The sequence below is a fragment of the Arvicanthis niloticus genome, chromosome 19 (genome assembly GCF_011762505.2).
Source record: "Arvicanthis niloticus isolate mArvNil1 chromosome 19, mArvNil1.pat.X, whole genome shotgun sequence".
Lineage (NCBI taxonomy): Eukaryota > Metazoa > Chordata > Mammalia > Rodentia > Muridae > Arvicanthis > Arvicanthis niloticus.
Window position 1 is genome coordinate 11,991,540 of NC_047676.1, and position 6,511 is coordinate 11,998,050.

Sequence of the window (6,511 nt, forward strand, 5' to 3'; positions counted from 1 at the left end):
CTATGATCATGGCACCTTCATTTGAAATAGCCAGAAACTGGAAACAGCATAGGTGTCTCTCAACAGAAGAATGGTTAAAGAAAATGTGGCACATCTATGCACAATTTACTCGGCTGTTTAAAAAAAAATGACATCATGAAATTTGCAGGCAAATGGATGGAACTAGAAAATATCCTTCTCAGTGAGGTAACGTAGACTCGGAAAGACAAGCATGGTATGTACTCACGTATAAATGAATATTAGCTCTTAAGTGAAGGATAATCACGCTACGGTCCACTGACCCAAAGAGGCTAAGTAACAAGGAGGGCTCTGGGAAGGACACATGATTCTCCCAGGGAGGGGGAAGTAGAACACATTCAGCAGGTGGGCTGAGGGTGGGTGGGGGTGGGAATATGAGGGATTAGATAAGGGACGATGAAGAGAGAGAGAGAGAGTACAGGGTGAGAGGTGACAGGAATTGGAGGGCATTTGGGGGGCCATGTGGAAACCTAGTGCAATGGAAACTCCCAGGAATCTATGGGGGTGACCCTAGTGAGGACCCATAGTAATGGAGGCCTTGGAGCCTGAACCATTCATCTTCAGAAACCAGACAAGGCTTCCAGGGTTGTGGGGGAGGGGGGGTGGGACACCAATCCTGCCACAAAACCTTCAACCTACAGTCTGTCATGCCAGCAAGATGTGCCGGGACAATGGGGGTGCAGAACTAATAGGAGCAGCCAACCAACTCCTAGTCTAATATGAGGCCCATGCCACAGAGGGATCCCATGCCCTATGCTGCCTGGATTACCAGGAACCCAAAGCTGGAACACCCAGAAACCTAGGGTAGAACCAAACATGACGGCAAAACAAAACCAAACAATAAGAACAAAACCAAACAAACAGCCAAACAACAACCAAACAATGAAATGATTCCTAGTGATCTTCTGCTATATTCATAGCTCAGTGCCTTCCCCTGACATCTTCTTCATCCGAAGATCATGGCAGCAGATGCAGAGACCCACAGCCAAACATTAGGCAGAGAGAAGGCCTAAGTTGGAGGTCTCCACCAGGTCCCTCTCCTTGGAACTCAGGGAACCTGTAGGAGTGGGGGAGGAGAAATTGTGGGAGCCAGATGGTCCTAGTATACCAGGAGAACTGGTCCTTGGAAGCAACTAAGCAGGATTCATGGGGTCTCACACAGACTGAAGCAGCAGCTGCAGAGCCTGCACAGGTCTGTGGTACATCCTCTGGATATACGTGATGGTTGTTGGCTTGGTGTTTCTGCGGGATTCCTGACAGTGGGAGTCAGATGTCTCTGACTCTTTTGCCGCTTCTCGGGGACCCTTTTCTTCCTTCTGGGTTCCCTCTCCCAGCCTTGATGTCAGGATCTGTGCCTGGTCGTTTTGTATCTTGCTGTGCTGTATCCTGTTGATGTCTCTGGGAGGCCAGCTCTTTTTTTTGGGGGGGGGGGGTAGGGAGACTGGGAGGGGTAAAATGTATCTGGGGAAGTGGAGGGGGGCTGGGAGGAGTGGAGGAAGGGAAGCTGCAGTTGGGATGTATTGTGTGGGAGAAGAATAGAAACAGAGTTGTGTTCCCCTTAGTGCATGGTGGGAAAGGTAAACGGATCTAATGAGTGAACCAAGATCAGGGTTCTTCCCTGGGAAGTTCCAAGTGTGTTTATCCAGCACTCATATCAAGTGGAGAAAGTATCTTTTAACTCTTGTAGTCCTTTGCTAAGAATGTGTTTTCCAAATTGCAGTTCCCACCATGAGTTTAAAGCCATGGAACTGTTCTCCCTCTTACTAAGAACAGCCTTCATCTGCCCAGGCACAGAAACATGTCCACTCGGACTCTCCAAAGCTTTGGAAAAAGGTGACAATTATGACATCCGAGGGCTATGACCCTAGTGCTTCTGAATGTCAGATACAGTAACAGTCGTGAGATACTCTGCCAGAATCCACTGCTGCTAAAAGGAAGATACAAAGAGAAATCTCAGTAACTTTAATTGATTTCGAATGAAGAAATGGATATTGTTACTATGGGAACAAGGCTAGGTCTGGGAACTGAACTATACAGTCCTTCTCAGGGGACTGCATGTTAGCCAAGTCTAATGAAAACCCAGCACAGACAAAGCAGTTTTTATTGTTCTGTGTTTTCAATAAATATATAGAAATTATTTTTTCACAGGCAATGGAGAGCGGTAGAGAGTGTCACTTTAAATGGGGCCAAGTGTGAAGAGCACAGAAAGTCTCATCAGTGGAAACCAAAGACTTGGCCATTAGACTTTTGAAGAATGACAGATGGAAACACGGGAGATAGAATTACCCAGAGGGGCTGGAAACCACAGAGCTTAGTGGTTAATCTTGATTGGAAACTTGAAGAGACCTAGAATTGCCTGGGGGGTTGTGCCTCTGGACAAGCCAGTGGGGAATTACCTTGACTAGGTTAACTGAGGTAGGAAGACACACCCATTGTGGGTGGCACCATCTCTGGGATGGGATCTTTAACTGTATAAATGGGGGAAGGAAGTAGCATAGTGAATGTACCCATTACTGTCTGCTTCTTGATTGTGGATACCATGTAACCAGTAACCAGCTGCCTCCTGCTGCCATGACTTTCTGGAAACCATGAGCTAACATAAACCCTTCCTCAAGTGGCTTGGTCAGGGTATTTTTATTACCAGCCAATTTTGGGTTTTAGTTTTACACTTGAGAGTCCTCCCAAGTACTTCACTTGGTCATTCCAGGAATCTGGTGAGGTGTGCACAGGGCAGGAGACAGAAGTGCTCTGAGAAAACAAGACAGTAGCCCTGGGTTTCACATGGAGCCTCTTGATCAGCACTGGAGGGTTTTTTTGTAAAGGTTTGTTTGTTCCTCTACCAATTGTTTCATGGTAGGAAACTAGATAAACTAACTTCTTCTAGGCTCTTTCTATACTGAAAGAGAAGTTTTGTTTGTGGTCTGGTCTTTGGCAAGAAAAAAAAAAAGTTCAGGGTGTTGAATCGAGTTTTTAGGACTCAGCCCAGAGGTCTTATGGTGCCACCTAGTGTCCATTACTTGAATTACTCACAAATAGGCCATATGTACTCTAAAAAAATAATTTATTCAAGGGAATTGCCCTGAGCTAGTGAAGTCGAAGGTTTCTTTAAGCCCACTGCATTCTGTAAAACTGGATAACCCTGTGGAGTGGAAGGGTAAGTAGGCCTACTGCCAGAAGAGTCAGAGACGTTCAGGTCTGAACAACGGGACAGTGTATTAAAGAAGCATTTGAAGTACAAAATTTCAGGCAAGTGTTAAATATAGCTACTGGTCTAGACCTTTGCTTCAGTGTTGATGTGTCACTGACATAAGATGAAGTCCCACAGGTTAACCTATGAATTAAGGGACTATAGCAAATTCATATTTTTGAGTTTATTGTTAGGGTGTTTTCCATATTTTATTTAGAAATAGCTGAGAGGAGTGAACAGACAATAGTCCAGGTTACCTTACATGGATAGTTGGTTTTCAAAACATCAGAAGTCCATAGAACTGACACTACAAATATTTATATATTAATGTTCATATTGATTAGAGACCTGTCTGCTCCTGACAGCTTCCTGTTGTGGATTCTAAGAAGAAATTGAGCATTCTTGGAGTTACTCCAGTTGTGTGGTAACAGCCACTAGGCAAGAATTGCCTCTCTCCATCTACAGACAAATTACTGTCCAGAAAAGGACACACATGCAGAATAGTCGACTGATTATATCTGCCTAGACAGAGTAATCAGTCCTTAATAATCCTGCATCACCAAGGTCTGTCAGATGATTCTGGGCCAGAAGGCTGAAGATTTGATGCTCCAACGTTCGGTAGTATAGGGGCTTTTCAGGTGTTCAGACGTCTCTATAAATTGGCTAAGTTTTAGAAGCTATGCTTTGTGCTTCCCACAATTATAGTTAACTCAGTCATTCTGGATTTCTGACGGGGTTGAAAACTTATAGCTATTTACCGTAAGAGAAAAGATTTGAGTGGATGGTCGTCAGCTGACATTCATCCTAAAGCCAGGTTCAGAACTAAATGTTTTAGTTAGGATAGATGACAGAGGTGCTGGTTAGTCAACAAAAGGATGGACGGGGTATTAGGACTATCTTGTACCTCACTGGTACAAATTGGCATAATTGTGCTCTAATTGTCTTTTGAGAGAAAAGTTTCATTTTAACAGGAAGGGTGATGTGTAGGAGGAGCTAAGGTGGGAGGAGTACTGAGAGGAAGAAAAGGAGTAAGAAGTGGAGGAGAAGAAGGAGAGGAGAAGCTAGGTGATGAAAGAGAGAAAGAGGGGAGACAGGGAGGCAGATATTCATGTATCTCCACCAGTCAAAGATAGTTGTTATATCTAGGTCGGTCAGTGGGTTACACCTCTGATTGAACAATTCCAAACTTATAACGCTTATGATTAACATTATTTTAAAAAAATGTATAAATGCAAAAAGGAAAAGGGGGCATGGGATAGGGGTTTTCTAAGGGGGGAGGATGGGGAAAGGGGATGGCATCTGAAGTGTAAATAAAATATCTAATAAAAAATAAAAAAATTAATAAAAAAAAGATCAAGTCCCACCATAGCATGAAATGTTCACAAAAAGCGGCACTGCTGAAGAACCCCGTAGTCAGTGGTTCGCCATTTACTTTATCTTGGTGAGGGGACAGAGTGGCATGTAGGAGCCTCTTCTGCTAAGAAGAGTCACAGCTGGACCAACAGGGAACTAAAGCAGGATGGATGCTGACACTTTTGACGTCACTTTATGCCCCTATTTATTTAGTTAGTTAGTTACTTATTTTGTATGTGTGTACACTGTAGCTGTCTTCAGACACACCGGAAGAGAGAGCATCAGATCTCATTACAGAAGGATGTGAGCCTCCATGTGGTTGCTGGAAATTGAACTCAGGACCTCTGGAAGAGCAGTAGTCAGTGCTGTTAACTGCTGAGCCATCTCTCCAGCCCTACATCTGTCTTCTTTATTTCAGCTGAACCCACAGAGATAAGTCATTGCCCCTAACCCTTGCTCTGCATCGACCGTGGATTACAGGACCTGTAACAGTCCACAGGACAGAGCCTTACAATGATGAACAATGATTCTCATAAGGCTGTGCCCTGGAGCAGAAGTAGTCCTCTCCTGAGGACAAGATTGAACTTCTCAAGTGAGGAAAGCCATGAGGTCTTCTCAGACCAATTTAGAAAACTAGAAACGAGGCTGCAACCAACCAACCACACTTTTATCAGAACTGCTTTGAAGTGGAAACTCAAGGCTTCTTTGTAGATTCAGCTGTGTTGGATGGTGTTTTGCTGGGGCAGACGCACGAAGGAGTGTTTTACTGAAGTGGACACAGGTGAAAGGCTAAGGCAGACTGGTGAAGGAACATTTCACTGAAGCAGACACAGGAGAGCAGACGTTCTGCTAAAGCAAGCATGTGAAAGGACACATGATGAAGGATTCTTTGCTAACAACACACATGTATTGGTCCGTCTTACACTGAGGAGTTGAGCTGCATTTGTCGAGACTCCATAGGAAAAAAATCCAAAAAACTTCTGGTGATGTGCTTTTTTTGGCACTTCTGAGGACTCACCCGGACTGGTTGGCAGAGTGATGTCAGATGAGAGAGGTACATGTGCTGAGGCAAGACCCATAGCTGAAACAAGGCACATGGAGGACACGTGATATTTGGAGGGTACAAATAGGATTTGATGGAGTGATGGAGACAGAGTTTGCCTTGCTGGTACAGCTAGCTGTGCAACACTTATGAGTCTTTGCTAATCTTCACTTCTCTGAGAAAGGCACAGCCAGAACTCCTGGTGTTCCTGCTGGTCCCTCCTGCTGATTCAAGCCAAGGCTAAGGCCAGGCTGTCTCTGCTAGGTTGTGCTACTACTGCTGATTCCTGTTTGATATCCTGACTCTACCCAACAGGACTGCTGGTGTAGCTGTGAAGTGTTTGCGAGTGGATAGAGCTGCGGCTGCTGACCTGTGAACTGATCTGCCGATTTCCAGACAATACAGATGGGAGTTGCTCCAAAGAACCTTTCTAAACAGGTCCACTCCCCTGCCCCCCGACCCTCCCCTGTATCCTTTCTTTATCACTACCTCTGGTGGGTGATGGGCTAGCAGGAGGTTAAAGTGTTGAAGAACCTTCATTAGAAATAGGATTTGAGAACATTAAAGCTACACTTCTTACTTATCAGCAGGAGTGCAGCTGTGGTCTCACATCTGCGCAGAACAGGGAGCAGAGAAGGTGGATGATGGAGCCCACCTGACATTTCTGCTCCTTTTCGCCTTTCAGTTTAGTCTGGATGCTCAGCCCACATTTAAGGTGGGCCAAAGTCCTGGCTCTGGCAGTTCCAATAGAATAGGCTCAACCATCATTCCCAATATGCACATTCAAGAGATGAATAGTGTTGTCTGCCGGGGGGGGGGGGGGAGAGAGAGAGAGAGAGAGAGAGAGAGAGAGAGAGAGAGAGAGAGAGAGAAACAGAGAGAGAGAGACAGAGAGAGTTTGAGCAGTGTGA